This window comes from Rattus norvegicus, chromosome 7 (genome assembly GCF_021556685.1).
Source record: "Rattus norvegicus strain SHRSP/BbbUtx chromosome 7, alternate assembly SHRSP_T2T, whole genome shotgun sequence".
Classification (NCBI taxonomy): Eukaryota; Metazoa; Chordata; class Mammalia; order Rodentia; family Muridae; genus Rattus; species Rattus norvegicus.
In genome coordinates, this window is record NC_141540.1 from 25,549,449 (window position 1) to 25,573,891 (window position 24,443).

The following is a 24,443-nucleotide window of genomic DNA, read 5'->3' on the forward strand; positions in this document are numbered from 1 at the left end:
ACTAATGCAAGTCACAGCCCCTTTTCCCCCAAACTTACCTGTCAGCCACCCTGTCCCATTTTCAACCCACCAGCATTCTTGTATTACCTCCCCCTGACCAACCAGGCCTCATGGCCAAGACTTTTAACCTAACATGCTGAGTGGCATGCTGGTCCCTTCTTATTCTTGCTCTCCCATGTCCACCTTGCCAAGATGGATATATTTCTACATATGTCTACATATATCTAATCATGGCCTTTTCCTCGCATACTCCAAGCTGCCACTCAGCTGAAGAAAAAAAAGTCATGTAGCCAAGCTATCTGACAAATATATGACTTCTGTCTCTGAAGAGTCGTCTGTGCTTTCAGGCAACATTTTACTCTTTGCTACTGGACATGGACCTTTGTTCTCCAAACTGTTGGTCTTCTGATTGCCCACGTGATTCCCTAGCTCAGAAGCTGCCCTAGGATTCTTACACAGTCAACTGCCTCGAAAACTTAACTACATCGGCTGTTCCTCCAATCTGCCTGCCCTCACTCCACTCACCTCCCTAGTGGTCTAAAATTGGCTTCAAATGAGAAGCTGTGTGTGTTGGGTGTGATTAGCTTCCTCTATTAGGATGTGATTGATTGGATCTTGTCACCTTCCCTTGAGTACAAGGTGGAGTCTTTCCTGAAGGAGTGGCCCACACCATTGCCAAATGTAAGAACAAGAAGAAATCAAGATCTTTGGAAACAGCCTTGACTCTGGTATCATAAAGCAACATAAAAGGAGAAGATGCCTTCAGAAGATGATGGAGTACAGCTCAGTGGTGGGCACTTGCCTCTCATGCACAAGGTTCCAGGGATGAAAAGAACAAAGTATTCTAAGTGTGCTCAAGGTACCAAAGTCTTAGACTGTGAGTAGCAACTCTGTATGGGGTCACAGAAGCAAGTGTAGGGGTGCAAAAACCTGGGCCACAGTAAAGGGGTTCAGAGCATGTGTTCAAAAATTCATTCAATGTCCCGCGCGACCTCTCCCCAGCAAGAAAACACGCGGGGACATACGAATCCTTGCTGCAGCCAAACTTTTGTTCAATCTTAAGGAGAAGCCCCGCACGCCTGCATGGCTCGGCTTATATACACCCTAGCGCGGCGCATCCACACCTCATTGGTCGCTTACCCATGATCTCATGAGGCACGCCCCGGAGTGGGCAAAGACCTGGCACGAAGGCACTCTTGCACATGCGCACACAGTTAACTTCCTGAAAGGAAGTCGGCTGGCGCGGTGGAGGCCAGCGCCATCTTGTAATGGCAGAAGCTATCCTGGCCTTCCACGTGGGGCGCAGTGGAAGCCAGCACCATCTTGTGGTGGCGAATGTTATAGCGGCCCTCTACAATTCAAGGTCAAATACATGGTGGATGTGTGGTGTCTGGCAGAACTCACCCATGCTGTGTCACATGACCTCACCACTCTTGGACCTGAAAGTGTAGTTAGAGCTCTTGAAACATGCCGTGTGATACCAAGGCTGCTGCCAGGAGCCCCGCAGCTCCTGCCAACGCTTTGTATCAAGAGCTGCAGCATTCTCAAGGTAGACACAAAATTTTCTGCTCTTAGATAAACGCTGGTTTAATCACAGAAAACAATGGCTTCTAATATTTTCCTACCATCAGTTCTCAGCATGTAAATATTAATTCATGTATTGGATCACCTTGGGTTAGAATGATGTGTCTTTAAAATCACTACTTAACTCCTTGATTTGGGCTTTATTTTTTTTTAATTGTTAAATGAATTTTGATTTGGAAATGAGACAATTTCGAGCAAGTTTTGAAATGGCCCTCTACAGTCTTCTGCCATTTTATGCTACATAGTTATGCAAAGCAGTATCTTTTGCACTGACAATCATAAAATCAAATTTTCCATCAAGTTTAAAAAACATTGAAGAAGTTCTTCATCCTGCTAATATCCAGCCAAGCTTTTAATCTTTTTGTAAAAATAAATACACATGGTACATCATCTCATTAGAATGAAACTTGGCTTTGTGATGAGTTGAATATGCTTGGCCCAGGCAGTGGCACAATTAAGAGGTATAGGCTTGTTGGAGTAGGTGTGTCACTGTTGGTATGGGCTTTAAGACTCTTGTCCTAGCCACTTGGAAGCCAGTCCTCTCCTGATTCCCTTTGGAATAAGATGTAGAACGTTTAGTTCTTCCAATACCATGTCTGCCTGGATGCTGCTGTGCTTTCTGCCTTGATGATAATGACCTGAACTGAACTTCTGAACCTGTAAGCCAGCTCCCATTAAAGGTTCTTTTTAAGAGTTGCCTTGGCCATGGTGTTTCTTCACAGAAACAGAAACCCTAACTATGACATACTTTGTATTTAATAAATAAATAATAACTATATGTATACAAGGAATTATTTTTAAATAAGTTTATTATTTATCATCTGCAAATGTCGCATCTGTACTCCTATTTTAAATACTTATATACATGGATGGCATAAAAATTTAGTGAGTTAAAAGTCGTCAGGAAAGAGTTCAAGAGCAGCTCTCTGCTCCCAGACCCGGTGAGAGAGAGACCCAACCGCCTGGTCAGGTGGGCACTCCTGAGGCTGCAGAGCAGAAGAGACCACCAACTCTGCTCACCCCTGCCCACATCCCTGGCCCAAGAGGAAACTGTATAAGGCCTCTGGGCTCCCGTGGGGGAGGGCCCAGGAGCGGCAGGACACCTGCCTGAGACACCACCAGAACCTGAAGGAAACAGACCGGATAAACAGTTCTCTGCACCCAAATCCCGTGGGAGGGAGAGCTAAACCTTCAGAGAGGCAGACAAGCCTGGGAAACCTGAAGAGACTGCTCCCTGCACACACATCTCGGATGCCAGAGGAAAAAGCCAAAGACCATCTGGAACCCTGGTGCACTGAAGCTCCCGGAAGGGGCGGCACAGGTCTTCCTGGTTGCTGCCGCTGCAGAGAGCCCCTGGGCAGCACCCCACGAGCAAACCTGAGCCTCGGGACCACAGGTAAGACCAAATTTTCTGCTGCAAGAAAGCTGCCTGGTGAGCTTGGGACACACGGAAGCAGAATTTCTCTAGGACCGGGCACGTTCTGTGTTTACCGGAAGTCCCACACCCGCGGATCCCGGCCCGCAGCAGCTCTCTGCTCCCAGACCCGGTGAGAGAGAGACCCAACCGCCTGGTCAGGTGGGCACTCCTGAGGCTGCAGAGCAGAAGAGACCACCAACACTGCTCACCCCTGCCCACATCCCTGGCCCAAGAGGAAACTGTATAAGGCCTCTGGGCTCCCGTGGGGGAGGGCCCAGGAGCGGCAGGACCCCTGCCAGAGACACCGCCGGAACCTGAAAGAAACAGACCGGATAAATAGTTCTCTGCACCCAAATCCCGTGGGAGGGAGAGCTAAACCTTCAGAGAGGCAGACAAGCCTAGGGAAACCAGAAGAGACTGCTCCCTGCACACACATCTCGGACGCCAGAGGAAAAAGCCAAAGACCATCTGGAACCCTGGTGCACTGAAGCTCCCGGAAGGGGCGGCACAGGTCTTCCTGGTTGCTGCCGCTGCAGAGAGCCCCTGGGCAGCACCCCACGAGCAAACCTGAGCCTCGGGACCACAGGTAAGACCAAATTTTCTGCTGCAAGAAAGCTGCCTGGTGAACTCAAGACACAGGCCCACAGGAACAGCTGAAGACCTGTAGAGAGGAAAAACTACACACCCGAAAGCAGAACACTCTGTCCCCATAACTGACTGAAAGAGAGGAAAACAGGTCTACAGCACTCCTGACACACAGGCTTATAGGACAGTCTAGCCACTGTCAGAAATAGCAGAACAAAGTAACACTAGAGATAATCTGATGGCGAGAGGCAAGCGCAGGAACCCAAGCAACAGAAACCAAGACTACATGCCATCATCGGAGCCCAATTCTCCCACCAAAACAAACATGGAATATCCAAACACACCAGAAAAGCAAGATCTAGTTTCAAAATCATATTTGATCATGATGCTGGAGGACTTCAAGAAAGACATGAACACACTTAGGGAAGCACAGGAAAACATTAATAAACAAGTAAAAGCCTACAGAGAGGAATCGCAAAAATCCCTGAAAGAATTCCAGGAAAACACAATCAAACAGTTGAAGGAATTAAAAATGGAAATAGAAGCAATCAAGAAAGAACACATGGAAACAACCCTGGATATAGAAAACCAAAAGAAGAGACAAGGAGCTGTAGATACAAGCTTCACCAACAGAATACAAGAGATGGAAGAGAGAATCTCAGGAGCAGAAGATTCCATAGATATCATTGACTCAACTGTCAAAGATAATGTAAAGCGGAAAAAGCTACTGGTCCAAAACATACAGGAAATCCAGGATTCAATGAGAAGATCAAACCTAAGGATAATAGGTATAGAAGAGAGTGAAGACTCCCAGCTCAAAGGACCAGTAAATATCTTCAACAAAATCATAGAAGAAAACTTCCCTAACCTAAAAAAAGAGATACCCATAGCCATACAAGAAGCCTACAGAACTCCAAATAGATTGGACCAGAAAAGAAACACCTCCCGTCACATAATTGTCAAAACACCAAACGCACAAAATAAAGAAAGAATATTAAAAGCAGTAAGGGAAAAAGGTCAAGTAACATATAAAGGGAGACCTATCAGAATCACACCAGACTTCTCGCCAGAAACTATGAAGGCCAGAAGATCCTGGACTGATGTTATACAGACCCTAAGAGAACACAAATGCCAGCCCAGGTTACTGTATCCAGCAAAACTCTCAATTAACATTGATGGAGAAACCAAGATATTCCATGACAAAACCAAATTTACACAATATCTTTCTACAAATCCAGTGCTACAAAGGATAATAAATGGTAAAGCCCAACATAAGGAGGCAAGCTATACCCTAGAAGAAGCAAGAAACTAATCGTCTTGGCAACAAAACAAAGAGAATGAAAGCACACAAACATAACCTCACATCCAAATATGAATATAACGGGAAGCAATAATCACTATTCCTTAATATCTCTCAATATCAATGGCCTCAACTCCCCAATAAAAAGACATAGATTAACAAACTGGATACGCAACGAGGACCCTGCTTTCTGCTGCCTACAGGAAACACACCTCAGAGACAAAGACAGACACTACCTCAGAGTGAAAGGCTGGAAAACAACTTTCCAAGCAAATGGTCAGAAGAAGCAAGCTGGAGTAGCCATTCTAATATCAAATAAAATCAATTTCCAACTAAAAGTCATCAAAAAAGATAAGGAAGGACACTTCATATTCATCAAAGGAAAAATCAACCAAGATGAACTCTCAATCCTAAAAATCTATGCCCCAAATACAAGGGCACCTACATACGTAAAAGAAACCTTACTAAAGCTCAAAACACACATTGCACCTCACACAATAATAGTGGGAGATTTCAACACCCCACTCTCATCAATGGACAGATCATGGAAACAGAAATTAAACAGTGATGTAGACAGACTAAGAGAAGTCATGAGCCAAATGGACTTAACGGATATTTATAGAACATTCTATCCTAAAGCAAAAGGATATACCTTCTTCTCAGCTCCTCATGGTACTTTCTCCAAAATTGACCATGTAATTGGTCAAAAAACGGGCCTCAACAGGTACAGAAAGATAGAAATAATCCCATGCGTGCTATCGGACCACCACGGCCTAAAACTGGTCTTCAATAACAATAAGGGAAGAATGCCCACATATACGTGGAAATTGAACAATGCTCTACTCAATGATAACCTGGTCAAGGAAGAAATAAAGAAAGAAATTAAAAACTTTTTAGAATTTAATGAAAATGAAGATACAACATACTCAAACTTATGGGACACAATGAAAGCTGTGCTAAGAGGAAAACTCATAGCGCTGAGTGCCTGCAGAAAGAAACAGGAAAGAGCATATGTCAGCAGCTTGACAGCACACCTAAAAGCTCTAGAACAAAAAGAAGCAAATACACCCAGGAGGAGTAGAAGGCAGGAAATAATCAAACTCAGAGCTGAAATCATCCAAGTAGAAACAAAAAGGGCCATAGAAAGAATCAACAGAACCAAAAGTTGGTTCTTTGAGAAAATCAACAAGATAGATAAACCCTTAGCCAGACTAACGAGAGGACACAGAGAGTGTGTCCAAATTAACAAAATCAGAAATGAAAAGGGAGACATAACTACAGATTTGGAGGAAATTCAAAAAATCATCAGATCTTACTATAAAAACCTATATTCAACAAAATTTGAAAATCTTCTGGAAATGGACAATTTCCTAGACAGATACCAGGTATCGAAGTTAAATCAGGAACAGATAAACCAGTTAAACAACCCCATAACTCCTAAGGAAATAGAAGCAGTCATTAAAGGTCTCCCAACCAAAAAGAGCCCAGGTCCAGACGGGTTTAGTGCAGAATTCTATCAAACCTTCATAGAAGACCTCATACCAATATTATCCAAACTATTCCACAAAATTGAAACAGATGGAACACTACCGAATTCCTTCTACGAAGCCACAATTACTCTTATACCTAAACCACACAAAGACACAACAAAGAAAGAGAACTTCAGACCAATTTCCCTTATGAATATCGACGCAAAAATACTCAATAAAATTCTGGCAAACCGAATTCAAGAACACATCAAAACAATCAACCACCATGATCAAGTAGGCTTCATCCCAGGCATGCAGGGATGGTTTAATATACGGAAAACCATCAACGTGATCCATTATATAAACAAACTGAAAGAACAGAACCACATGATCATTTCATTAGATGCTGAGAAAGCATTTGACAAAATTCAACACCCCTTCATGATAAAAGTCCTGGAAAGAATAGGAATTCAAGGCCCATACCTAAACATTGTAAAAGCCATATACAGCAAACCAGTTGCTAACATTAAACTAAATGGAGAGAAACTTGAAGCAATCCCACTAAAATCAGGGACTAGACAAGGCTGCCCACTCTCTCCCTACTTATTCAATATAGTTCTTGAAGTTCTAGCCAGAGCAATCAGACAACAAAAGGAGATCAAAGGGATACAGATCGGAAAAGAAGATGTCAAAATATCACTATTTGCAGATGACATGATAGTATATTTAAGTGATCCTAAAAGTTCCACCAGAGAACTACTAAAGCTGATAAACAACTTCAGCAAAGTGGCTGGGTATAAAATTAACTCAAATAAATCAGTTGCCTTCCTCTATACAAAAGAGAAACAAGCCGAGAAAGAAATTAGGGAAACGACACCCTTCATAATAGACCCAAACAATATAAAGTACCTCGGTGTGACTTTAACCAAGCAAGTAAAAGATCTGTACAATAAGAACTTCAAGACACTGAGGAAAGAAATTGAAGAAGACCTCAGAAGATGGAAAGATCTCCCATGCTCATGGATTGGCAGGATTAATATAGTAAAAATGGCCATTTTACCAAAAGCAATCTACAGATTCAATGCAATCCCCATCAAAATACCAATCCAATTCTTCAAAGAGTTAGACAGAACAATTTGCAAATTCATCTGGAATAACAAAAAACCCAGGATAGCTAAAGCTATCCTCAACAATAAAAGGACTTCAGGGGGAATCACTATCCCTGAACTCAAGCAGTATTACAGAGCAATAGTGATAAAAACTGCATGGTATTGGTACAGAGACAGACAGATAGACCAATGGAATAGAATTGAAGACCCAGAAATGAACCCACACACCTATGGTCACTTGATTTTTGACAAAGGAGCCAAAACCATCCAATGGAAAAAAGATAGCATTTTCAGCAAATGGTGCTGGTTCAACTGGAGGGCAACATGTAGAAGAATGCAGATCAATCCATGCCTATCACCCTGTACAAAGCTTAAGTCCAAGTGGATCAAGGACCTCCACATCAAACCAGACACACTCAAACTAATAGAAGAAAAACTAGGGAAGCATCTGGAACACATGGGCACTGGAAAAAATTTCCTGAACAAAACACCAATGGCTTATGCTCTAAGATCAAGAATCGACAAATGGGATCTCATAAAACTGCAAAGCTTCTGTAAGGCAAAGGACACTGTGGTTAGGACAAAACGGCAACCAACATATTGGGAAAAGATCTTTACCAATCCTACAACAGATAGAGGCCTTATATCCAAAATATACAAAGAACTCAAGAAGTTAGACCGCAGGGAAACAAATAACCCTATTAAAAATGGGGTTCAGAGCTAAACAAAGAATTCACAGCTGAGGAATGCCGAATGGCTGAGAAACACCTAAAGAAATGTTCAACATCTTTAGTCATAAGGGAAATGCAAATCAAAACAACCCTGAGATTTCACCTCACACCAGTGCGATTGGCTAAGATCAAAAACTCAGGTGACAGCAGTTGCTGGCGAGGATGTGGAGAAAGAGGAACACTCCTCCATTGTTGGTGGGATTGCAGACTGGTAAAACCATTCTGGAAATCAGTCTGGAGGTTCCTCAGAAAATTGGACATTGAACTGCCTGAGGATCCAGCTATACCTCTCTTGGGCATATACCCAAAATATACCTCAACATATAAAAGAGACACGTGCTCCACTATGTTCATCGCAGCCTTATTTATAATAGCCAGAAAATGGAAAGAACCCAGATGCCCTTCAACAGAGGAATGGATACAGAAAATGTGGTACATCTACACAATGGAATATTACTCAGCTATCAAAAACAACGAGTTTATGAAATTCGTAGGCAAATGGTTGGAACTGGAAAATATCATCCTGAGTGAGCTAACCCAATCACAGAAAGACATACATTGTATGCACTCATTGATAAGTGGCTATTAGCCCAAATGCTTGAATTACCCTAGATCCGTAGAACAAACGAAACTCAAGACGGATGATCAAAATGTGAATGCTTCACTCCTTCTTTAAATGAGGAAAAAGAATACCCTTGGCAGGGAAGGGAGAGGCAAAGATTAAAACAGAGACTGAAGGAACACCATTCAGAGCCTGCCCCACATGTGGCCCATACATATACAGCCACCCAATTAGACAAGATGGATGAAGCAAAGAAGTGCAGACCGACAGGAGCCGGATGTAGATCGCTCCTGAGAGACACAGCCAGAATACAGCAAATATAGAGGCGAATGCCAGCAGCAAACCACTGAACTGAGAATAGGTCCCCTATTGAAGGAATCAGAGAAAGAACTGGAAGAGCTTGAAGGGGCTCGAGACCCCAAAAGTACAACAATGCCAAGCAACCAGAGCTTCCAGGGACTAAGCCACTACCTAAAGACTATACATGGACTGACCCTGGACTCTGACCCCATAGGTAGCAATGAATATCCTAGTAAGAGCACCAGTGGAAGGGGAAGCCCTGGGTCCTGCTAAGACTGAACCCCCAGTGAACTAGTCTATGGGGAGAGGGCGGCAATGGGGGGAGGGTTGGGAAGGGAACACCCATAAGGAAGGGGAGGGGGGAGGGGGATGTTTGCCCGGAAACCGGGAAAGGGAATAACACTCGAAATGTATATAAGAAATACTCAAGTTAATAAAAAAAAAATTAAAAAAAAAAAGAGTTCAAGAGACCCTGTTCAAAGCAATGAGAAGGGAATTGAGAAGCCAGGCAGGGAGGAGATGCCTTCATCAGAAGCACCCTAAGGCTGGATGCTGAAGCACTAAGTAAGTGACTTCAAATCACTCCATATGGTTTTAAGTCCCTGATGATGTTAGCTGAGGCAGATTTGCCAGCCCTCGCTCCCCTCCACTCTGACACTACAAATTCAAGGACAGTCCATGAAGAAGAGAGGACACCCTCCTCCCCACCTCACTCCCAGCCAGCATGAGCCGGTGAGCTAACAGTCAATGAGATGCCAGAGCAAAGAAAACTTGAGCTGAAGAGACCAACGTCACCTACAATACGGAGGGTCTCTCCTATGATATCACTGACATGGCACAGGTCCTTGTTCTCTATCTCCTTTTTGCTCACTCTATTTCTCTTACCAAGGCTGCTTTCTTCCACATAATACACTGTATAGAGCTTCCCTTAACTGTCTCCCTCTCTTCTCACTTTCCTTCCCTCACATGAAGCCTCCCTGTCCACAACACATCTGTTCTGTGATTCTCGTTCTTTCTCCCCTTCTAAGCTGCCTTTGTTCTGTCTGCTTTCTGCCTTTTCCATCAGAACTGCCTTCCTAGAGATCCTGGTTGACACACTGAGTGCTGGTTTTCACTTTTTATATCTGTTGACTTTTTCTAGAACATTTGATGCTAACCCCTCTATTGTTGCCATGTTCCCTAGGTCTGCCAAGGTTCTGGGCTGACACATTAGTCAAAACATACTACATGTGAACTCCATAAATCGGTTTTCCTACACTGTATATGTTACTCAGGAGTGTTCAACCCACAGGGTAGCACCATTGAAAAAGTCCGCATCAATAGCCACCTCCTGAGTCTGTTGCTCCGTTTAACCCCCTGAGACATTGCAAATTAACCTAGAAATGTCTCTCCAGCCCATTCCCATGAGAATGGACTACTTACTGTGTTAGCATACTCCACACAGACTTCTGTACTTGCCTCCTTACCCTGCTTGCCATAGTTCCCTTCCAGGACCAAGCTGTGTCTGCAGCTCCAACAGAATGATCCTTGGTAGGGGTGAGGGATGAAGTGGAGTTGGATTTCTGTTCAAATTCAAACTCTCCAATGGTCTTGCTTCAAGAAAATTTCCTTTTCATATGCACAAGGACATTTATAAGCTAGGCCTCGGGTTTCTTTCTAGTATAATCTCCTACTTCAATGTAGCCAACAGTTTCACACTATCTTTGTGAGGAGGCTAGACATCATCACCTTCTGCCTGTGGTGTCTGCTAGGTATAGAATTTTTTTTTCCTTTTCACCTTTAGAAGTAGGAGGTATCCTTCAAGAAACATAAACATTTATTGCTTCTATAATATATTTTAATAATTTATTAGTGTTTCAAGGCCCTTGAAGCACTAAATACACAGTTCCAAATGGCTCTCATTATTATATATCTTATTCAATTATTCATGAATCTTTGTCCACATGAGTTAGCTCCACATAAAGCTTTTTCTGGATGCAAAGTTAGTCAGCCTTTGACATTACATAGGATTTACCATCACCCCACCAACTAAGGGTTTGAATATTATAGATCGTCAATAATTTTGTAGATTTGAATTAATAAGACTACCTTTGTCCCTCAATACTCATAAACTCTTTCTTGTTTCCTAAGTCCTCTTCCTTCGATATTTTGAGTTTCTATAAACTCTATACTTTATAGTTCTTTCTTTCTTTTTCCTTATAACCCTATGCAAATAAGCGCCTTCAGGTAGCTACCATCTGTACTTTTGAAAGCGATTGTTTGGTTCTATGAAGGAAGGTAACTGGTTTGAAGTAGAAAGTATATCTATTGTCCATTGTGTATAAATTAACAGTTCTATTAAAAATGAATTAATGGGGGTTGGGGATTTACTCAGTGGTAGAGCGCTTGCCTAGCAGGTGCAAGGCCCTGGGTTCGGTCCCCAGCTCCGGAAAAGAGAAAAAAGAAAAAAAATGAATTAATGGAGGAGTTGAGGCCTCCCTACAGGGCTTTAAAAGTCCTATCTGTGAGAGGTAGACTATAGCAAAGCCCCACCAGATCAAACACAGCACCCCTCCAGCTTGGTATAGTAACTCCATAATTAGTCAGAGATCCCTACCACATATAACATACCACACAAAAATGGTTGAAATATTCAGAAATCTGTTGCTATAACCAAAGTAGCTGGCAACAGGGAGCTTCTCTAGACAGCTCCCACTTACACACATAAGAAAAAAACAAGGCCAAACTTTACCTCATCCTTGAAGGAAAAGGTACCTGAAACACCTGTGAGGAACAGTGCTGTCACACAAAGGTGGTAGTGGGAAGGCTCAACACAAGGCATCCTACACTATATGGAACTTGGAGAGGGGCACAGGAAGGAAGTCAGGCTTGTGTGAGCCTGGCCTTAGAGGAAGTGATGGAACTCACTTGCCATGTGAGGTCAGAAGGTCACAGTGGAGAAGCCTACAGCACAGGCTACTGTGCTTCTTATTTTCTGTCTCCATTAGAGTCCTGTACAAATTGTCTTCTGTACTTAAGTGGTGTTTAGGTGCTCCAGGGAGATAGCCTCAGATGATCTCTGAAGATCTTGTTACCATTGGAATCATGGACCCTGAGCTAGGCTGGGATAAGGGAAACCTTCCCTGCTCTGCTATCAGGCACTGGAATGCATTACAAGTGGAGTCTTTGAATTGCCTTTTCCTATGAACCTTGAGAACTGGGAAGGCAATTATCTGCCAGGAGGGTTGGGGCAGTTCCAGTCCCAAGGCAAAGGGTCATAATGAAAGATTCTGGTTGACCTGTGGATTCTCAGTGTTCAATCACTGGTGTGTTTTTTTAAATTTATAATTGCAATCAAATTAAATGTTTAGCAGCAGCAGCAGCAGCAGCAGCAGCAGCAGCAGCAGCAGCAGCAGCTGCCTCACCCCCAAGTTCTTCCTAGTCTATTTTAATGGAATTACTATTTGATCTGATACAATGAAACATTGTAGCCTTCTTCCAAATGCACATTTCTCTCCTGTGTAGTTTTAGTGTATTGAAATCAAATACCTTTGTCACAGTGTATTTCTAGAACCTGGGTTGCACCATTTCACTACACTGGCCCATTTCTCCTGCTTTGTAAATTAGGTCTCCTTTCTCTCTGTCATTGAGCAGAGATCCAGGATACTTGTTCAATTATAAGTGCCTTTTTCCTGATACGGTAACTGCTTTGATGTTGTGTGCTTGCTGTGTTTGTGACAGTTGGGAACAATTAGGAACAATTCGATCAAAGTACAGTCTGGTGTTGTACTTCAGGGTTTCAACTCACATCGCATCCAAAATAAACTTGTTTTCTCTTCCATATACTCTAGGATCAACTGGAATAGGGGGATTAAATTGGGAGGGAGCTAGGAGAGCAGGGTAGAGCAGGAGGTAATGTGGAGAGTACAGTGTTGTTTCTTTGTGTGGGTTGGTCTAAAAACCACCATGGCTGACTTATAGGAGTCTAACAGAAGGAACCTGAAAACTAGCCAGTTTAAACTGGGAGAAGAGCTTTACAAGTAAAAACACCCTGAGAGGCCTTTGAATTCTTTAAGAGGGAAGATATTTATCAGGTTTTCTATTTAAAGTGTATGTGAAAGCAATAAAAGAACCAGGAGTGTTCATTCCCCAGGAGGCAGAGGCAAGTGGGTCTCTGTAAGGCCAGCCTGGTCTACAGAGAGAATTCCTGGCCTCCCAGAGAAAGTCTGTCTTAAAAGACCAAAGGCAGAGACAGAAAAAGACAAAAGTCCATGCAATCCAAACATGCCATTCCTATTCCTGGTAAAGGCTTTGTAATCTTTCGGGAGGGGTATTGTGAGAGAGGGGGAACAGAGACAAACACAGACATTCACACATAGAAAGAGACAGAGACAGAGACACAGAGACAGAGAGACATGCACACAGGAGTGCCCACACACATGCACACACAGACACAGACACACAGACACACAGACACACACACAGACACGGGGAGGAGAGGGAGAGGGAGTATATAGAGGAGAGGGGGAGAGGGGGAGAGGGGGAAAGGGGGAGAGAGAGAAAGTGCTTAAGGGAATTAAAGCCAGGACATCCTTCTATTATGCTAGGTAAGAACTCTCTCCTGTGTAGCATCCTCTGTAGTTCCCTTTCCATTTATGTACAAACAGTGTCGCTAAATCGTCAGGGCACCCTTGAACTTTTTGTTTTCTTTGCCTCACAGCCTCTCCTCCCAAGCAGCTGGGGTTAGGAGATTGTACCTCTAAGCCCCACTTCCAGTAGGGTTCTCTTTGAAAAGTCCTTTTCTGTGAGGATCCCTTACCATCTCTCCAGACTGTCTTTTGCTCCCTTTTTCAAGCATTTAAAAATACCATGCCTAAGAATCTTTTGCAGGGAAGGGGATAGTGAGCTGGGAAGGCCTATTTCTTCATTTCGAGATTCTGGTAATAAACATGTCATAAATATAAATGCCAAACTCCGGAAATGCAGGTGTAGAGCGTCAGATTCTATTTGGACTTAAATGATGTGGTGTTTTGCTCTAATTTCTACCGTGCTCTCCGTTCCTCAAGTCCATGCATTTCCTTAGGGTGCTGCCTTTCCAGAGTACTGGTATGCTGCAGGGTGCTCAGTTCCACATCTGTCTGCACTATTTCAAAGTTTCCCTCCAGCCCACACAACTATGCCTAGAGCTAGAGGTTAGAACCGTCTGTCCATGCTCTTTAACCAACCACTCCAGATAGGTGTGGTGGTTTTTTTTTTTTTCTCTGTACTAAAATTAGGACAGTCCAGGCCTGTTGTTAGACCATTCACACCACAATGTAGTCACCAATCAAAGGCCAGCGGAGAATCGGATCTTCACCACTGCAGTTTCCAATTTATTTTCATTTTCCGGACCTTGGAATCCCCCCCCCCTTTTAAATGGGTGCATCATCCCTAATATTTTTTTATTTTTTATGTTATTATCATTTTATCCAGCATTACTGTATCTTTAATGGCAATTTTAAGTCTCTCGTTTTGCCAGTTCAAAAAAAAAAAAAAAAAAAAAAAGAAAGAAAGAAAGAAAGAAAGAAAAGAAAAAGTAAAACACCTAATACTTTTCTTCAGTACAAAAGGTAATCATGACGGAATAAGGCGCTGAAGGGGTTCTGTGATACGAGATTTTCACGGCCTAGCTGGTTTCTGTAAAGCTTACAAGGAAAAGCTCGCATTGCAACTTAAGTGCCACGACGTGAGAAATATTCTCTTGCGTGTTCACTGCTGTGTGTCCCTTGTACCTGATAATTCAGGTACTTATCATCGGAAAGGGAGAAAAAAACGGAAGGAAAAACATAAGTCCTGACGGCTGAAGGGCCAGTCTGTGAGTATGTCCTCCAATATGCAACCGGACTCATCTGCTAAATGTGGCTGGAGAAAGGGGTAAAGGGGTCTGGCCAGGCAAGGCCTTCTTTCTAGACGGGCCTGTTATTTTCTCTTTCTACAGGCATTTTGTTACTTTTCAGTTTGGTCGCTGAGCTTTTCAGACAGGATAACCCTATGTATTGCAGGCGCCATTTTGAGGGTATGACCTGAATAAATGGTTTCCTGACAGAACTCTGACCACGGTTCTGCACAGGACTTGTTTCAAAGGGTCTTCAGACACGGTTCTGGGGGGCAGGGGAGTGGCTCAAGTCTGTACATCTGCGAGGCTCCGGCCTAGCTCTGCACTGAGCACTGTTCCTCGCGCATGCCCCATGCGTACCCCTCAGATACTCAGATGGGCGACGTGGGTCCCCAGGCCCCCCGGCGAGGGCCGAGCGCTGCCGCCCATTGGCTGAAGCCCAGGACAAGGCCAGCCACCCACAGTCTTTCCCTAGGGCGAGCCACCCACACCTCAGTGTTTCACAGGCTCCCGCCAAGTCTGCTCAGCTGCCTTGGAGGCCCTCGGCTCTCCTTCAACAGCCACCTTGGCTTTTTGCCCGTTGGCGGCCAGGCTGCCACTCCGCAGCTGCCCTGAGAAGCTGCTAACCACATGGCTTCAGTGGTGCCACCTTCGAGTTATTTTTGCACCAGACTTCCGGCCGCCATCACGGTGAGTCTAGGGGAGGTCCCGGGTGACAGTGAAGACCAGCCCTAAGCTGCAGACTCCTTACATGGAGGTTGAAATTCGGCTTTTTGGGTGTAGCACAAAGAAATGGGGAGAGGGCAAAAGGGGTTCCTTCGAATTTCCGGTTCTGGGTTCCCCCACCAGACAGCCACCAGGGTAAATCCTGGAGGGCGGGAGTCGTGGCCTTGCTGACTTTGGGGCCTACACAAGCACTGAGGGGCCCCAGGAAGATGGGGGTCGGCCGGTGGCCAATGGCAGCCCTGGGGACCTCGGGCTGGTCCAGGGTGGGCCATGTGCAGGACCTGGGCATCCTGTGACAGCCCTTTCCCGCCTTTGGGCGGAGGTGCCCAGAGGAGTAAGCCTTGGGTCAGGCCCGCGGCCTCCCACGCCCCACCCTGCCGCACAGGCCCTTGTCTGGAGCAGGTTCCGGGTAGGAGTCAGTGTGGGCTCCTTTGCCAGGTGGCGCCTAAGCTGGCAGCCTCAGAGCCTGTGGACTTTTGGATTAGCTGCTGTGTCTAGGGTGACTTAGCAAGTATGGTTATTGGGAGGCTGGAGGCGGGCCTTCGAAGGCTGCCATTGGTCAGGCTCTGTGGACAGTGGTGCCTGAGTGGTGGAGGCAGCTTTGCCTCAGCTGTGTGTTTAACTTCTGGTGTGCATGGGCTGGGGGAGAGCCCTAGAGGCCTGAGCTGGGTTGAGGAAAGGGTGGAGGAGGGGATAGCTAGACAGGACACGTGCTGTACCCCACCACAGGACGCTAGCTTTAGATCTTCCAGGATAACTTAGGCTACAGTAAGACTCTGCCTCAGAATCAGTACTGTAAACGTTGATGGCCATTTAGTCACAAATCCATTGTATGTTGCATCTTGTTTATAATTTTTTGCACTTTAAAGGTAAAGGAAGAAATTCATACAGTTTATGACAGATGTGAAAATTAAGTGGGACTTTTGTAAACATTTGCAATAATTGAGAATCACAATTGTGAATTATCTATTACAATAATTAAGATCTGACAATACCGGGCAGTTACTCACTACATTAGTTTTTGAAATGTGAGGACTTCAGACTTTATATTAGCTAGTATTTGTGACATACATGGAAATTTGCCTAGTACAGTGATTTAATTGCATTTCAAAAACGTTATCCTAAAATCTTTAATAACAGTATTCTCAGCTTCTAGCACTATTTGTTATGTGGATATTCAAATATAATGGAATATGTTACTGTACATAATAGCAAAGTTTGTGTGTGCTAGCCTCCAAGTTCATTGCTGGTATTCTAACATTTCCCGTTAAGTCATAGCACATTTGGAGATATAATTAATCTGCCTTAAATTTATTACAATTTGTTTTCAGTATGCTATTACAGTCTATTGGTGGGTAAGATTATACTTTTCCACCAGTGTCAGTAGTGGGCATGTAGATGTGTGGAAAATCTCAACTATTGGGGTGAGTGGGGACCAGAGGCCAAGGCAAGAGGATCACTTGAGCCCTTTAGAAATTCAAGTCAACTTTGGCAACATAAGACGTCGTTTAAAATCTGTTGTACTCAAGAAATAGAGGCATGAGTTTGAAGCCAGTCTGGTCTTCATAGCAAGCTTCAGGCCAGCCAGAGTTACATAATAAGGCCCTATCTCTTAAGTTTAAAACTTAACACTTTCTTGAATATCAAAATTTGACTTACAAGTATTTGGTTGTGGAGTGGTTTTGATCATATTTTAAAAGAAGTAACTAAAGCGTTTATCAGTAGTGGGTGTTTTAAGTACAACAATATTGAGCATACTGTAGGCATTAGGTCTTATTAAAATGGAGTTCTTTGCTTTCGTGGTTTTGAGTGCCACCTACTCAAGGATAAGGACCAGGATATGGTGTGCTTTCTTTAATACAGTTTACACTATTAGGGTGAAACCGATTTTATGTTTACTCTGGTGAAACAGGTAGTTTAAGCCCAAATCGAGCATCCTATAATATTTACTGCTTTATTTTCATTCTCAGTAAACTTTTCTCAAACATTCATTTTACTTTAGTACACAGAATACATTTAGAAGACATTTGAGATTTTTTTCTAATTTTTGTAAGCAAGCAAACCACTATTATGAACAATGAAAAGCAAGTTCTCCCAAACAATTATTTTGATCTTTAGTTCTAGAGGTACCCATTACAGGATTTTTCATCATATCCCTGTACAGGTTTTGGTCCCAGTAATACTTTGTTATGGGAATCCATTGTTATGGAAATATCCCTGGCTGCCTACCACATGCCAGAAGTTTACTTCACTGGTGACATCCAGAAATGTTCTAGACATTTAATAGTACCCCTGCAGTACTGAGAATCAGTGCATTATAACTTATACTCTGGTTAACTGGTGAAATATTACACTTCTAAGTTGAAATATATCCATGTATTGTGGTACAGACACCAGTAAAAAGAACCATCAAATGTAAATATATTGTAAATTCATCCATACAAAATGGGATATTGAGAAATGGAATCCTATAAAAATTAGAGAACTAATGTTTTTTGTTTTGAGTTTATTTTTGAATAAAAAAATTGAGTAGAGATGGAGCATCCTACACTATATGGAACTTGGAAAGGGGCAAAGGAAGGAAGTCAGGCTTGTGTGAGCCTGGCCTTAGAGGAAGTGATGGAACTCACTTGCCATGTGAGGTCAGAAGGTCACAGTGGAGAAGCCTACAGCACAGGCTACTGTGCTTCTTATTTTCTGTCTCCATTAGAGTCCTGTACAAATTGTCCTCTGTACTTAAGTGGTGTTTAGGTGCTCCAGGGAGATAGCCTCAGATGATCTCTGAAGATCTTGTTACCATTGGAATCATGGACCCTGAGCTAGGCTGGGATAAGGGATACCTTCCCTGCTCTGCTATCAGGCACTGGAATGCATTACCAGTGGAGTCTTGGAATTGCCTTTTCCTGTGAACCTTGAGAACTGGGAAGGCAATTATCTGCCAGGAGGGTTGGGGCAGTTCCAGTCCCAAGGCAAAGGGTCATAATGAAAGATTCTGGTTGACCTGTGGATTCTCAGTGTTCAATCACTGGTGTCTTTTTTTTTAAATTTATAATTGCAATCAAATTAAATGTTTAGCAGCAGCAGCAGCTGCCTCACCCCCAAGTTCTTCCTAGTCTATTTTAATGGAATTACTATTTGATCTGAAACAATGAAACATTGTAGCCTTCTTCCAAATGCACATTTCTCTCCTGTGTAGTTTTACTGTATTGAAATCAAATACCTTTGTCACAGTGTATTTCTAGAACCTGGGTTGCACCATTTCACTTCACTGGCCCATTTCTCCTGCTTTGTAAATTAGGTCTCCTTTCTCTCTGTCATTGAGCAGAGATCCAGGTTACTTGTTCAATTATAAGTACCTTTTTCCTGATATGGTAACTGCTTTGATGTTGTGTGCTTGCTGTGTTTGTGACAGTCGGGAACAATTAGGAGCGTGGCACAATTCGATCAAAGTACAGTCTGGTTCTGTACTTCAGGGTTTCAACTCACATCGCATCCAAAATAAAGTTGGCTTCTCTTTCATATACTCTAGGATCAAGCTCTGCCTTCCTCCCTCCACAGAGCACTGACTGAGCCAGGTAACGTTCTTTACCCACCCATCACTCTCCAAAGATCTTATTAGTGTGCACTGACACTTCAGCCATGAAAAAGATCCCCATTGTCTCCACTACATCTCTGTTTCCCTTCTAAACAGGGGGCTTAGTTCAAGGTCCTCCTTCTCTAAGCCATTTTCTCTTGGTGGTCTGTAAGCATTTCCATCCAACAATGTAGTGTAGGCACTCCTATTTTCGGGGAAGTCAAGACTTCTGTCCACTTTAGGTGAATAGGAAGCGCACTGGCTGGGTGACTAAGCCAGATCAGAGGCACACTGCCTGGGAGTGTACATCAGAACCCTGGTAGTCAATTACTGCTTGATATGAAACAATAATCCTCGGGGATTATTATGTTCCAACTTGGTCACATGGGGGATAAAAACGATGACTGGGAGCCAGTGATTTGAGTCAGAAGGTAAAGGTACTTGTGACATAAAAAGTGGGCTTCAGTCTCTAGGACAGACTTGGTGGAAGAAGAGGAGTGACCTCTGAACAGACAGACACATAGTCTCTCTCTGTCCTCTCTCTGTGTCTCTCTCTTTGTCTCTCTCTCTGTTTCTCTCTAAATGTAATAAAAATGCTTCAAATAAAATAAAAAATAGTAACTAGTCTTTATATCTTGTTCCCAGGGTTGATGGTGGAGCAAGTCACAAGAGCATCATGAATAGGACTTAAAAGGAGCAATAATCTACATACTATTTCTGGTACACACAGGAGATCTCAGCTCCAACTCTATGTAAGGTACATCCCTTCTCACTGTTTCACTAAAGGTTATTTTTAGCAGCCTCCTTGTTTCCATTTTTAATAGAATAGAATAGAATAATGTTCTATCATGGAATATGGATATGCAGTGTGTCCTATTGAAGTCCGTTAACAATGGATTCCTTCTTGACCTATTGGCTTGGGGATTATTTGCACATCCACTTGTCCATCCGTATTGAGCTTTAAAACCATTTTAGTCTTCTACTACAGAGTTAACTAACCTGGACTCACAGGGGCTCACAAAGATTGAACCACCAACCAAAGAGCATGCAGGGGCTGGACCTAGGCCTCCTACACGTTTGTAGCAGATGTGCTACTTGGTCTTCATGTGGGTCCCCTAACAATTGGAATAGAGGTTGTTTCCAACTCTGTTGCCTGCTATTGGGTCTTCTTCCCCTAACTGGACTGCCTGGTTGTGCCTTGGTGGGAGAGGATGCACTTAGGCCTGCTATGACTGGATGTTCCAGGGTGGGGCAGTACCCATGTGGGGCTTCCCTTTCTCTGAGGAGAAGGGGAGGAGGAGGTAATGGGGGAGGGATTTGTAAGGGTGGGACAGGGAGGAGAGAAGGGATGAGGGTAGGGGTGATTGGGATGTAAATTGAAAAAAAAACAAGAATCCCTAAAAAATAAAAACTGCTTTAGTCTTCTAAATCTAAGCTGATGATTCCAAAGAGAGAGAACTAGAACCCTGAGAGAAACAGATGGTGTCATTGAAAAAGAGAGGTGCCTGCTTAGCAAACAAAGACTGTCTTAGAGAAATGCACTCATCAATTCTGAAAGGCAGGTAGGTGTAACGAGGATCACTGGTTGGGATTATTCCCAGGATCAAAATGAAAGAACATATGAGAACTAGGGCTCTCTACCAAAGACATCTCCAGTCTCTGGACTGCACAGAGACGTCTCAGCTGCCTCCTCCACTCCCCCAGAGAAGGGATGTATTTTGAAGAAATGTGAGTCTTGAACCTCCAGGGTGATGGTAGGATGTAATTAAGGCAGAAGGATTCTGGAAGAAAAAGATTAAAACCAGAGCTTCCTTTTACTCCAGCTGCTCCAAACTAAAGAACTGGTGGGGCCTGAGCTTGGTCCCATCTGGTGGACACCTGGCCTCAAGCTCCTCTGGAAGCAACAATGGAACATTTGACATTAAATGAAGTAGACACAGAGAAAGCTGCTTGCAGTAATTTCACCCTGGTCGGGGTGCAGGCTAACGAGAGGACTTTCTCCAAACTGTCTGCTAGAGTCGTATTTCATTTAGATGATACAGTGTCTTATCTAGAAAATCCAACAAAGTATCTCCAATCAGCCTGGACAAAATGTACCTCAGCAAGGCCATTGACTGCACAGGGTTGGCTACATGACTCAGGCAGGAGGGCTCTCTGCAAAGGGCAAGTGCTGAGATGACTAAGAATCGCAGGACACTGACAGCAGATGATCAGTCAAGAATTAATCTGAATGCTGAGAATAGGAACCTATGGGTGGGCCATAACATCCTGGAAGCATTGTCTGTAAGCACATATGGGAGCAGCAGGAGACCCTCAGAAATATGACTGCAGGTGAAGGCACTAAAATATACGGCAGAATCTTTAGACAAATAGGAGAGGAAGTCCATGGCTGATGGGCACAGGAGAAGTAAAGAAAACGATACAATATATGGAGAGTATACCTGGAACAAAGGATTAAAACATCCTCTTTAGTTACACAAATTAATCGTATATGGAGATGGACAAATGCCCTTCTGCTGACACCATATTCTCCCACTACACTTATAATTAAATAAAAAGAATAGAGTTCTACAGAGACAAGCTCACAAGAATGAAAGCCAATGTTCCACAGTAGTCCCCTCAGCAGGAAGCTAGAGTAACAACGAACACATGCCAGGAGATTCTGCAAGTGAATTTCTCTCTCTTAGCACATAATACTCAGGAAATGAGATTAGAAATGTCGTGAATTAATTCTGTGCCCAAAATGCCTAGCACGGAAGTAATGAGCCAAACACAGTAAGAAAGTAAAAACTCAATCGAATAAAGTAATCCAACACAAAAGTAGTATGCATTCTGAAACAAATGGGCGAAACTGGCAAGCTATTAACCAGTAAAAACAATAACAAGTTACTGTGATCAGCGAAAGGTTCAATTGATTTTTATTACATTTTAAGAAACACTGTTCAGGGCTAGGAATGCAGCTTAGTAGTAAAGGGTTTGCCCTGGGTTCAATCCCCAGCCTGCAAACAAAGGAACCAACAAAAAGCCATTATTCTGAGCTGCAAGTGTCTGACTAATTGATTTACTAGTCATGCTTTCCTGATTTTGCACAGGCATGTAATAAAAACACATAATCAGAAACAGAAAACGGTTGGGTGAGGTAGGTGCTATTATCTCAGTACGTTAGTGGTGAGTTCTTTCAAAGCTTTTAAAAAATAAGCCATTCCTACACTTCTTAAATTGCTCTAAGATAAAGTTTTAAGGTACAGCATGTTTTCTTTAAAACAGTATGAATTTTTTGAGCCCCAACTTCATCATAAAAGTACAAAACCTGAGTAACAGTTTACAAGTAAGGAAAAATAGGAGGGAATCCATCCAACAGAGGAACAGTCAGGATTCTCCCTGGAGAAGAGTGGTCGTATCCATGGGCTCTATTATAGTATATTAGCAACACACGTATGGCTCCTTCTACACCAAATGCCAATAAGTACCATTTGGAGATTCCATCGCAGTGTTCTCAGGAAGAAAGGCTACAAACAAACACAAAAAAGAATGAAATTTAAAATCTTTTTTATCAGGCTGGAGAGATAGCTTGGTGGTTAAGAGTGCTGCTTCTCCAGAGCTCCCAAGTTCAATTCCCAGCAACTGCATGGTGACTGACAACTATCTGTAGTGGGATCCAATGCCCTCTTTTGTCTGAAGCTCTCTTCTGACATGCAGGCACACTTGCAAACAGAGTGCTCATATATATATAAATAAACACATCTTTAAACAATAAAACCTTTTAATCAAGTTAATGTATCTACATCTAGGAGCTAGAAAAGGGTCACAGCAATATTAAACATAATTCAGAAATGGTAAAGGGATGTAAGAGAGTCACAGAATTCACTGGGCAAGATGGTGTATGCCTGGAATCCCAACACTCACAAGGCTGAGGCAGGTGGATTGCCTTGAGCTCAAGGCTAGCCTAGACTAAAGTGTGAGACCTTGTATTAGAAAACAAAATAACTGGGGACAGGATGGAGAGAGAGAGAGACAGAGACAGAGAGAGACAGAGAAAAAGAGAGAGACAGAGAGACAGAGACGAGAGAGACAGAAGAGACACAGAGAGAGAACTCGATGTCATTTCTTGCACTGATGACAAGCTATTAAAGAATGTGAATGTCTCCTACCAAAACACTGAGATAATGCTAATGACAGAATAGGTTTTTTATTAAGATATCATAAAACACAGATGGAAAAGTAAAGGAATATATAATAAATAAAAGAGAAATCAGACATTGGAAAGCCTGAATTTAGAAGATTATGTATGTTTAAGTTATGGGGAGGGGATGAGGCAATGTGGGGAAGAGAATAATCAGAATACATTGTATAAGTGAATGAAAATGTTAACTAAGGTCAACCAATGAAAAGAGAATAGCAGGTTTAATTTACGATGAAATTGAGTTCCCATATGACACTATATAACATTTTGTAAATTGATTATATGAATTATCTGCAATAAAAAATCAGTTTTTGTTAAAGATGTGGTTGTGTTCATATTAATGTCAAATATTTTAAATCTTTTTCATTTATTTGCTTATTTATCGATCGATTTTTTTTTAAGATAGGTTTTTGCTATGTAGACCAGGTTGGCCTCAAAAAGGAGCTCTACCTGCCTCTGCCTCCCAAGAGCTAGAATCAAAGGTATATACTCACACATGAAATTTATATGCTCAAAGTGATAAAAAATTACAGTAATCAACTTGGTACAATTATTGAACAGTGATCAACTGAATAGAAATATCAGAAGTACCTGTAAGACATTTGATTACTATTGTCAAAAGAATCTTGAGCAGCATTCAAGTCATCCAGGACACACATTTTGAGAAAAACAAAAAAGCGGGTAAAGATAATTTAAATATTTTTAATCTATTAAACATTTTAAAGTGCATTTGATAGGAAAGCTGTGAGTGATACACTGCATTTTTGCTTATATACATCTTCAACTTTATATGCATTCTGCAAATATTGTCCATGTTTATTCAGGCTCTTAATATTTCCCTTGACTGATAACATTCACAGAAATCATATTGAGCAAACTGTATATGTTGACATATAATAGAATTGTATTCTACACAATATAGCATAGAAATATGTACATTCTAATATGTATAAGTGCCCACATATGTGTATATACATGTGTAAATGACTAAAGAAAATGGGTATGACTTTATCATTGTGGTATTATTTTCGTCAAAATACTAAAAAACG

The 24,443-nt window shown here is 42.6% G+C and overlaps 1 long non-coding RNA gene across 1 annotated transcript in view; it reads left to right on the top strand.

Moving 5' to 3' along the window:
* The first annotated feature begins 15,183 nt into the window (after nucleotides 1-15,183).
* LOC148004560 (uncharacterized) overlaps nucleotides 15,184-24,443 on the top strand; it is a 32,017-nt gene continuing 22,757 nt past the window's right edge. The window contains exons 1-3 of the long non-coding RNA XR_015624551.1: nucleotides 15,184-15,601; nucleotides 19,167-19,212; nucleotides 19,857-19,968. This is a non-coding gene — a long non-coding RNA (uncharacterized LOC148004560). The remainder of the gene's footprint in view (nucleotides 15,602-19,166; nucleotides 19,213-19,856; nucleotides 19,969-24,443) is intronic.